The following is an 11,525-nucleotide window of genomic DNA, read 5'->3' on the forward strand; positions in this document are numbered from 1 at the left end:
GGGTGACCAAACTTCTTGACATAAATGGGGTTGTGAGCACATTAAAAGGTTGTGATAATCCAAGTTTTTTTTGTATTTCTTTAGCTCAGAGTTGAGGCCCGGCATGACCAACTGTGTTAAGGCATTCGACTCTTAATCCGAGGGTCACGGGTTCGAATCCTGGTTGCACCAAACATGCTAATATTCATTGATATTCAATCCCACTATTCGTTGGTGAAAGAGTAGCCCAAGAATTGGCAGTGGGTGGTGATGACTGGCTGCCTTTTTCATGTCTCACACTGTTAAATTAGGGCCGGCTAGCAAATATAGTCCTTGAATAGCTTTGTGTGAAATTCAAAACAAACAAAGCTCAGAGTTGGACAAGTGCTCTAATGTCAGGTTTTTATGTATGTAGGCCAGATTATTTACAGTAGGTAATAACTTTCAACAGTAAACAAACAGCACAGTCTACTTGTTTTAAAATAATGTATTAAAACAAGTCAAACATGTATACAAAGTTCAGTATACTCGTGTATTGCAGTTGTATTCAGTGCTTAAAATAATTGTCCCTTTTTAATCATAACTCCACACAAGCTGGTTTATTTAATTTAGAACATAGTTTGACAAGATGCATTATTATTGTCAGAAGTTTTCATAATTAATAGAATGACAGATTTTCAGCAGAAGACAATTTTATCCTAACTCCATGTACACATATTCATAAAAATCTTGAATCACACCTGTGGAAAATGTATTTTATTTGTCAATAACCTTGTGTGTATATAAAGCATTTTATAAATCTTTTATAAAGATTTGGTTGGTTAAAGTAGTGGTCTAACACAAGGTTTAAGGCATCATGAAAAAATGTGATGAGATGTTCCTTGAAATTTGTGTGTTGTTTGGAGTTAGTAATCAATATGTAAATAATATTCAGGAGATAAAAATAAGGGATAATGAACATATCTTTATTGTTCCACCTTTTCTGTAGTCTCACACCCACTCTTTAAAACAGTTTTTAAATTCCTGATCATTTAAGATAGTTTTGTAGGCTTTTATACAAATTTGAACATTTTTCTAGTTGTCTTAAGCATATGTGAGAAACAAAAAATATTATTGAAGCCTGCACATTGTTGTGTATTGATTTGTTCAAGCCATTAAAAAAATTAGTATTATGTGAATGATTTTGTTAACATCAAATTATGTACCTTACTTTAAAATAAAATTGTTTCATGTTAATATTATTTATTTAAAACTAGTATATTAACATTGTATCACTGATGGTTGAATTGTTGAATGTGATATAGCTTTTTTTTATTCAGTTTTTAACATACAAAATTGTAATATAGATTATGTAACAGAATTTAAGAAATGCCGTGACTAAATTAAATTCTTATTACTTTAGAAAACCTTTTACATTAGGAAATAAAATTACTGGAAACTATAATACTTTTAAATTTGCAATGCATGCTTGAAATAAATATAAAGAAAGAATAAAAACAATTAGCTGTGCAAACTTCATGGTATATTTTATGAGGAGTATTGAAAATTACCTTGTAATTTAAATAATTCAGTTTGTATCATGTACAAAAAATTAAACACTGGTGTAGGAATCCAGATTTTAAAAGCCATTTCTTTTATCTTAGGATATGGATAATCCATCTAAAATGTTGCTTGTTCTGCCTTCCCAGCTTCTGTCCTTGGAAATTGTTTTGTAATTTAAATGATTCAGCAGGTATAACATGTAAAAAAAAAAATTAAATAATATCCATATTTTTTTGAGGTCACCAGGAATGACAGTTTGAGTGGTTGAAATAGTTGAGATACTACTTGGATGTGTATGCTGATAACTGTATTGTTAGGATTTCAATATATGAGTATAATTACAGCTATGAATATCTTGGTTCTTTTCCTTGTCTGGTGGAACACTCCACTCACTGTGAGGATCTTGTTTAGCTTTTCTTCTCCCTTTACTGTAAGTGCTAAATATAGATACTTATTTAATATACAGTCCCCCTTTGCTAGATACTAGAGTGAAATGTACATCGTTAGGGTCTCATTCACTGTGATATATAATTTTGTTATAGAATCAGTAATAGATACGTTCCTCCAGATGCTTTCTTATTTATATTAAAGTCTGCCAAAACACTGTAGCATAATTAAAATCAAAAAATAAAAGTCCAGATTGTTTGTTCTTCTGTAATGACAGGCCTTTCTAACCAACATTTAAATGTGTATAATAGTCTTCTGTGTGTGTGTGTGTGTGTATGTTTTTGAATTAACTTGCCTTTCAACTTGTTGAAAATGCACCTTTAAATAATTTCAATCAAGTAATATGACACCAAATGTAAACTTGTAACCAGTCTGAACATGTCTTATCAAAAGTATGCAGATAAATGGTTTGCATTATGAGTGGCAGATATGTCATACAACTGACAAGATAACCAATTGATAAAACAGATATGACATTGAAATAAATTATTATTAATCCAAAATCTTTATTTTTTGTTACTAATATAATGCATTTTATTTTTCTTTGTTAGTTTGTAAATCAGAAGTTAAAGTATTATAATATATATGTGATTTTCTTAAGAGTTAACCTGTTAATTACACTGTAATAAGTTATAAAGAGTATTCAAAGTGATGTACCCACAATCCACTGAAAAGTGATACAAGATAACTAATGAAACCACATTTTACATTTTTGTCTCCGCAAAAGATCACTGCTACTTATATATGATGGGTGCTCTTGAATTAAACTTAGGGGAGCAGCTACTGGCCCTGCAGGGACTGGGAAAACAGAAACTAAAAAAGATTTAGCCAAGTCATTTGCAGTTTGGTTTGTTGTGTTTAATTGCTCTGAAGGAACTAATTACAAAGTAAGTCAGTGAGCAATGCTCAAAACTTAATTTCTAAAATAATATTATACCAGATCCCTTTTGAAGTAGGATATTTCAAATTTTGGAAGATAACAGTTTAAAGGTTACTAAAGGTACTATTTGTGGTAAGGCTGGAAGATAGGAATGTAATTGAATATGTAAGATTAATATCATTTTGTAATACGTTTGAGGCAATTTTGAAATTAATTATAATGTTTACATTTTAGTATTTGAAAAACAAATTCCAAAATGTTTTATGATAAATCTGATAAAAATTAAACACAGCCAATGCTACAGTTACTCATATGTTTTTCATCTCTTGATGTGGTTGTATGATGGATAATTATATTCTGGTATCATATTTACCTTCTTCTCACAAAACTAGCTGTTCTTGTTCAGTGGTACCCTCTATATTAAAACTTTTCTTTATCCATTCCACAAGCCTTCCACTCCTCCTTCTCCATCTGTTGGAAGTGCAAGATTCCAACATGCATCTCTTGTAGGTCATCATGCATGAACTCTTCATTAGCAAGAGTATGATATAATCATGTGATGCATGTGACTTCCTCTGCAATCATCTACTGTATTATAATTCCTTGGTCAGCAGTATTTGAGCTCAGACATATTCTTTTGTTTGTTTATTGCTGTATGTTTGATTTTGTTTTCTCATGAAGTAGTTATTCTTTGCTTTAATTTTATTTCTTCAACCTGATTCTTATGTTCATATTTATCCCATACCTTTTGTTTTCCCATACTGTAGAACTTTTACTTTCCCTATTCTTAACATTCTTATACTTTCTTTTTAGATGCATCACCCTCCCAGACATCTTACCCTTCCAGATTGGGACATTAATGTGGCTCAATTTTCCTTTACCCCTGTTTAACCCATTTTTCTCATTTTCCGTCTTTAATTTTTCCCTTAAGTCATATTTCCTTTTTCTCTTATCCTGTGGATGCTAAAGATCAGATTTGTTTACCATTGAAGTTTCACTTATCCTTTGTCAACCTACCCACATTCTCCTTTATTCAGATTGTTTTTTTCACTCAAAATCTTTGGCAGCTTGGGAGGGATGTTCTTTCTTTTCTTCTATTCCCATCTTTGTTTTTGACCAAGATTCAAATGTGCTTCTATGTCTAGTCAATGTTCTTCATTCTTATATAGCCTACACTACTAACTTGCAGGGAACAGTTTCCATTTCTTTATCCTCTGACAATCCTCCACCCTTCATATCTTTCACCCTCTACTCTTACCAGTTGGGTCCACCCTATGGTTTGGTTGGCCTATTCTTCCCTACCTTCTTCCTCCCAGACATTGTTATCTCAACAAATTTGACACCTCACTTTTTCCATTGGTTTTCATCTGCATTGTCCAGTGGAGAAGAATATGCAATCTGACATATGAACCATTACTTGTACAGGTTCATCTCTCACTATCTTTATCATATCATGGTTTCCTCTTCACTGGAGTCTTGTGTACCACTTGTGGCTGTTATTCAGTCTTTGGTGCAACTCTAGCTGGTAAGTGTTGATTCATACTTTATTTCTTTATTTACTTTTCATCACATGGATTCCACTCTGTGGTGAGTGATGCCTGACAAGATATTCTTGACTCTAAATCCACATTGTACAGCCATGTCAACTTGCACTTTATCTTCCATGCTTTGCATACTGACTGCAAAGATGTGGTGTTACACAAGATTGTTTAAACGTGAATAACTTTGCAGAATTCTTGGACTGTGTGGGTAAAGCAGAAGGAGATTGTTGTTCATGCCTAGAGGGAATAACTCGTTAAGGTCTGTTTTTAAAAATAAGGTTTGGTGGTTACCCATCACAATGTTTCTTGTGATAACATTCCTGTGGACTACCTGATGTATTGTCACCCTCCTTTCTTCAAGTGGAGTATGGGATTCATTGCCACATTCCAGTTCCAAGTTCCTGGAATGGTTGTGCATGCTCACTGTGGAGATGAGGTGTTCCACATTATTGCTTGAAAGTGAATATCTTTGCAGTATTTTACTTCATAAACATGTCTGTCTCAGATTGTATCACCCATAGACTGCATGGGTAAAGCAGAAGAAGATTGCTATCCATGCCTAGAGTGAATAACTCATTATGGTCTGTTTTTGAAAGTAATGTTTAGTGGTCACTCATTGCAATACTTCTTGTGATAAATTCCTCTGGACTCTCCAATGCATTCTCACCCTTCTTTAATCATTTCAGTTCCAAGTTACTAGGGTGGTAGACCCTTGTGGCACCCTGCTGAACAAGCTTCACACAATAACCATTCAGTTTCAGAGTAGGTAGGTGGTACTTTGCAGGTGTTTATGATATAATAGCCACCAATTTTGCAATAATCCATACAGTTGAGTGAGAAGTCAAAATGTAGTTCACCTCTTTTAATTGGGAACCATCTTTTTTATCCTAGTGTGGATGTCTGTACCCTATGAGCAGATTTTGGATTTAGAGTGAATTAGTCAACATAAGTTTTCACACAGGTTTCAGGTTGTTTATCTTCCTGACTTGATTTTTTCCATCTGTGTTGTGGGTCACAGCAAGGAAAAGTGGGATTGTTCCAAACTATCCTTGTCCTCTCTTTTACAGGGATGTTATTGCCATTTGGATGGCCCCATTCTGTTTCACAGTTGGAGGAGTTGATTACATGAAACAGACATCCTTTTGATACCAGATGTCAAGTATTTGGACTGATAGCTCAGAGCTAATCTAGTGTCGTACCCAAAATCAAGTGGTTTTCACTCTCCCAGTTTTTGGGTTTGAGATGAAGATGATATGATCCTCTCCTTACCCTTGCATAAATGTCTGTACCCCACAAGAAGGATTTGGAGGTAGTGGGCTTAATGAGAATGGTCCACTGTGCTATAACCACTTTTATCATTGTAGGATTAAGTTACAATATCTTCTGCTGGTTAGGATTACCTTCCTACAACGTTCTGTCTTACTTGGATGTGCTCTTCTTAATTTCCACCCTTATATCTTACACATTTCACACACGGGTAAAAAAGTATCATTGACTCAGAAATGGTGTGCTTCTCCTCTTTAAATCTCTGTTTCAGGGGTATACATCATATGCTTGCACTGATCCCGTTTTATTTTGTGAGAGGAGGTATGTAATGTATCAGAAGTTATAATTTTCCTACACTGAAAATGTGTTTCTGATGAGTAATTATAATTTCCTACCCTTCCTCTCCACTTTTCTCCAGTGCTGACATCTGCCAAGTTTCAAAGTGGTGGTTTGTTAGAGGACTGAAGAGAGAATCACATGTGTCATGTGAGCATATCATTCTCCTATTGGTGAAGAGGCTACACATGATGGCTTTTCATGAGACACATGTTGGAATCATGCAACTTCAATATGGAAGGAGGAGGGCAAAAGGCTTGTCACATGCATTATATGCAAATAAACAGCACTGAACGAGAATAGCTACTGTTGTGAGAGAAGTATAAGTATGTATCAGAAATACATTTTCAGTATTGGAAAATTATAACTTGTAACTATCATGTGTGTTGCCAAAAACAGATACAGCTTTTTAAAAATATTTAATTTGAGTTTGATTATCAGTATCTAATAACAATAACTTTTCAGTCCACCTATTATTAAATGATCATAGTTTATGTTCTGTGTTTTTCCTCACGTTTTAACAATTTAAAATATAGTGGCAGTGCTTTCATTTTCTAGTAAAGAGCTCTTCTTATTAGCTAACCATCTCTCCACTGACATTTTTTACTTTGCATGTCACAAGATGTTAGTAAATTACAATTAAATGTAATTAAACTACATTTTCATGGTATAGCAATAAATATAGCTTAAAATGTAGCTAATAATCCATATTTTAATAGTGTAATAATAATTTCAAATTTTTAATTTTATAAGGCAGTATTAAAAAAATTTCCATTTGTGATAATTGAGTCATTGTCTTTCTTGGCATTCTCTTATCTCTGACTTCTTCACCACCTCTGGAAAAATATGAAATTTAACTTAAATTACTTGGTATAACATTGTTGTCATTGAGGTAATGCATAATTTTTAAAGCTTTCAATCTGATTTGATTACAGACCACAAAATAAACAATCAGCCTCTTCTTTCAACACTCACCTATCACATCCTCTTCTTCAGATATTTCCAAGAGTTCTCTCTGGTGTTCAGTACTATATTTTCTTTAACCAGTAGAAATCCAAGGGTTTACTTTATCAAACAATGCATTATATTATCTTCTTTACTGTAAATTATCAATTTTGCTTTTGATTAAAGTTTTATTTTTAAGAGAAACATACTGACAAGCTTAAATGAATTTTTAGTGACTCTTGTCACACAGTTAGCAAGAAAAAAAAATGTGATAGTTAAAAGATATTGCCTGCTATTATTCTGTGTTATTTGGTGCATTATTTAGTGTATTACTACTGTTACTATAAAAAGTAGGGTTAAGTATTATTGAATGTTGATAGCAAATAAAAGATGTCCTAGATAAGCACTTTATTAGTATTAAAAGTGGCATTAAAAGTCTTAGCATAAAGCTCTATTCATGTTGTCTTAAGAGACAAGAGAAGTCTACAGAAAACCTCAATTTATTCAATCAATATATTGCTTAAATCCACTTTAAAAATGTCTATATTCTTGAAAAATATTGTAAAATTCTTGAGTTGTTTATATATTTCTTAAAGTTTTGTCTGATTCTTTTACTGTGTTGGGAAACTGTTTATAAGAAGTAATTCTTGATGGAGAGAAACCCACTTGAAATAATAATGTATCTAAGAACAGCTGGTATGGGTATTAATACTTTTATTGATAAAGAGAGAACAGCATTTTGACCTTCCTGGGCCATCTTCAATTTAAGAAAGAGAAAGTTTGAATGTGACTGTTGGCAGACACATTTTAGGGACAAGAGTATAAATGGGTACAGGATTGTAGGGGGCGTTACAGGTGGATGTTAGGTTATTAATTAGTATAGGTATAAAGGTGTTCCTTTATATTGGTTTTAGTTGCTGTATAAGCAGGGCTTCTCTGAAGTTGCATTTGTTTTCTAACTTAGTAAATGGGGATTTTCTATGGTAATGCTGTGTTTATTTGATTTGCAGTGTTCAAAAATGTGTGATTTGTTCTTTGGATCTAGTTTCCATTTTTCTGTTTGTTTCTCAATATAGTATTGGGTATAGTATATTCATTGTATTTTATAAATTATGTTAGTGTTGTGTTTGCCAGTTTAGTTTTTACATTGTGTGGACTTTAGTTTTGAACTTAGTTTTGAATAAATTTGGTGTTTACTAGAATGTTGTGTTTTTACATGTTTTTACTCAAATGTTGGTTATTTTCTTTTGCTGATGTTGAAAACATATCATATGCAGCAGTATACGATTTTGTAGTCTGTTGTATTTTGGGATTTACTAATGTTTGTCTCTTGTTGATCTAGGTGTGCGAGTATAATTTTTAACAGTTTTTTGAGGAAATTTGTTGATGAAGTGTTGTTTTATTTTGTTGATTTCATCATTAATTTTATCAGGTGAACATAGCTTTGTGGCTGTGTTTATTTGGTTTCTTAATATGTTGAGTTTCTGTTTTGTTTCATGTGCTGAGTCCTAAATTACTAGAACTGATACACAATTCAAAAAAAATCACAGAAAAATCACCCATACTGGATTATACATTATACCATTCAAGGAGCAATAAACAATAACATTATGTATTAGTAGATGTATACTGTTACAAGCTATAAGGTATTGAAAATAAACAGTTCTAGTATTCCATTACAACTTTATATCATTCCAGAAAAAAATGTAATTGAGGTTTATTTCTTAACTTTATATGAAGGTAGGGAGGTCAGTTAAGTCCACCAACCCAGTATAGTGTCATGGTAGAGAAAATAAGAGAGGTAATACAAAATGTCTCTGAAAACAAATCATTTCACACTGATTTAGAAAATTTCAGAGATTATGCAAATAAAGTTTGGAAAGTTTCAGATGACAACAATATTTTTAACATGAAAATCACTTTGCATTCAGACCAGTTAATCATCTTACTCCATATACTTATGGCAAAATGTTAATAAAAGTACATAATCGAAAATTCCAATTCTTTTGTCTGCAAAGGATTTGCCTACTGTATGCCAAGTCTTGTGAAGCTACATTAGGTACTATCACTGTTATGGTGCATATATATATTCCTAGTTATATTATGGTTACAAGTTCATGTTGAAAACACAAACCAGTTATGGAAGTGTTAATTTCAGTTTCTGTGTTATATCTTGTGTAACAGTACACTTCTGTAAAATCTGGTAAAGAGATTTTAATGTTGTATTTCTACTTCTTATAAAGCAGAAACAATATATTTGTAATTTGTGTTGTCCTACAAAGAAATTTAGAAAGAGGTAAATGTATAGGAGGAGTGGTTGTATCATGACTCAAGGTGTCTACTTTTGTTGTTTAAAGTTTGTATAGGAGGAGTGGTTGTATCATGACTCAAGGTGTCTACTTTTGTTGTTTAAAGTTTGTATAGGAGGAGTGGTTGTATCATGACTCAAGGTGTCTACTTTTGTTGTTTAAAGTTTGTATAGGAGGAGTGGTTGTATCATGACTTAAGGTGTCTACTTTTGTTGTTTAAAAGTTTGTATAGGAGGAGTGGTTGTATCATGACTTAAGGTGTCTACTTTGTTGTTTAAAGTTTGTATAGGAGGAGTGGTTGTATCATGACTTGAGGTGTCTACTTTTGTTGTTTAAAGTTTGTATAGGAGGAGTGGTTGTATCATGACTCAAGGTGTCTACTTTGTTGTTTAAAGTTTGTATAGGAGGAGTGGTTGTATCATGACTTAAGGTGTCTACTTTGTTGTTTAAAGTTTGTATAGGAGGAGTGGTTGTATCATGACTTGAGGTGTCTACTTTTGTTGTTTAAAGTTTGTATAGGAGGAGTGGTTGTATCATGACTTGAGGTGTCTACTTTTGTTGTTTAAAGTTTGTATAGGAGGAGTGGTTGTATCATGACTTAAGGTGTCTACTTTGTTGTTTAAAGTTTGTATAGGAGGAGTGGTTGTATCATGACTTAAGGTGTCTACTTTTGTTGTTTAAAGTTTGTATAGGAGGAGTGGTTGTATCATGACTTAAGGTGTCTACTTTTGTTGTTTAAAGTTTGTATAGGAGGAGTGGTTGTATCATGACTTGAAGGTGTCTACTTTTGTTGTTTAAAGTTTGTATAGGAGGAGTGGTTGTATCATGACTTAAGGTGTCTACTTTTGTTGTTTAAAGTTTGTATAGGAGGAGTGGTTGTATCATGACTTAAGGTGTCTACTTTTGTTGTTTAAAGTTTGTATAGGAGGAGTGGTTGTATCATGACTTAAGGTGTCTACTTTTGTTGTTTAAAGTTTAGGAAGTTCATGACTTAAGGTGTCTACTTTTGTTGTTTAAAGTTTGTTTTTTCTCGTGAATTTCAGTTGAGCTTTATTATTTTTCAGATTTTTTTATTTGCCTACAGCTATAATCAGAATTACCATGTCACTGAATATTTAAGATACATTGATTTCAAAATTAAAAAAGACTGAATAAGAATCTATTGTATTTATTAATGTACACCAGGTGACAGCTGTCTTGTTTCAGGTAAATGGATAAAATAATTATAATAATAAAGTGAGTTTGTTTTTAAGTTAAATATGGAAAGAAACGTTTTGTACAAGTATATATCAGTTACAAGTAAGACATCAGTTGAAAACTAATTCTGAGGAAATTGTTAACAGAGTTATCTTATTCAGTAAAACTTTTGTTTCCCTAAATTATAATATTTCCTCAGGGCAAGAACATGTTTGTGTATGCATATAGTTCATGACTAAACATTAAAATAACAAAAGTAATATGATAAACTTTAAAACAATAGATCTTAGCAAACTAAAAGCCTGTATTTCTGTTAATTCTATAATTTGTAGTGAAAATGAACCTGTTTACATCAGGTAATCTGACTTTACCTGTTAACACAATTATAGTTTTATATTTATTTCAAGACTAGTACTGATATTGATGGTTTAAAAAAATGTATAATTTTACTAAATGTATTTGAAGGGTGACTGTTTTGTATTATTTCACATACAGGAGGCATGACTTCTGACAGTTGAAAAATTTACAAAAGGATGAATAATTTCTAGTGTAATTTATGGTGGGCATCTTCAGAAAATATTGTTAATTCTTATGTTTTAGCATGGAGGCAGTTGTCTGGAATTTACTTGCTTTGATTAATCACAGGGAGACATTGCTATAAAAATTGTATTGGCTCTTTGGACCACCATTGTAAATGGTATTTAACATGATCCATCCCCATGTCTACTGTATCCCAGTATTATATTGACCTCAGATTTTATTTTCTCCACTCAATAGAAAACGTGTACAAAGAAATTATGTGCTTCTTTTATTTGTTTTACCATTTATTTTACTGTATTCTGTGTAAAACGTTTTTAATATTTAATATGTAGTAGAGCACAGTAGAATGTAAAAATCATATCCAGTAGTTTGTTATATTATACTAATCATTGATGTTGATACTGGGCTTGGAGTCTGAAGCATGAAAACTCATTATTTTATTTTTTCACCAGTACAATCTGGTAACTTCACGACACATTTGGCTATCTCAAACAGCTTTAAGCCCTTAACAATACATGCATATTTATGCTTAAATTTTATTGC

The 11,525-nt window shown here is 32.3% G+C and overlaps 2 long non-coding RNA genes across 20 annotated transcripts in view; one reads left to right on the plus strand and one right to left on the minus strand.

Annotated features, from left to right (window-relative positions):
- The window catches only part of LOC143249068 (uncharacterized), a 59,204-nt gene that overhangs the window by 17,080 nt on the left and 30,599 nt on the right, over positions 1–11,525 (plus strand). The gene's annotated exons all lie outside the window — the stretch shown is intronic.
- LOC143249062 (uncharacterized) overlaps positions 1–11,525 on the minus strand; it is a 241,299-nt gene that overhangs the window by 3,780 nt on the left and 225,994 nt on the right. Inside the window, exons 5-6 of one of the 19 annotated variants that reach the window (XR_013027451.1) lie at positions 6,967–7,056; positions 6,753–6,827 (exon numbers count right to left, since the gene is read on the minus strand). The exons of 16 other annotated variants lie outside the window; for them this stretch is intronic. This is a non-coding gene — a long non-coding RNA (uncharacterized LOC143249062). Of the gene's footprint in view, positions 1–6,710; positions 6,828–6,966; positions 7,057–11,525 lie in introns of those variants that run through there. 2 more of the 19 variants (XR_013027447.1, XR_013027438.1) reach the window with 2 other exon arrangements.

This window comes from Tachypleus tridentatus, chromosome 4, assembly GCF_004210375.1.
Source record: "Tachypleus tridentatus isolate NWPU-2018 chromosome 4, ASM421037v1, whole genome shotgun sequence".
Lineage (NCBI taxonomy): Eukaryota > Metazoa > Arthropoda > Merostomata > Xiphosura > Limulidae > Tachypleus > Tachypleus tridentatus.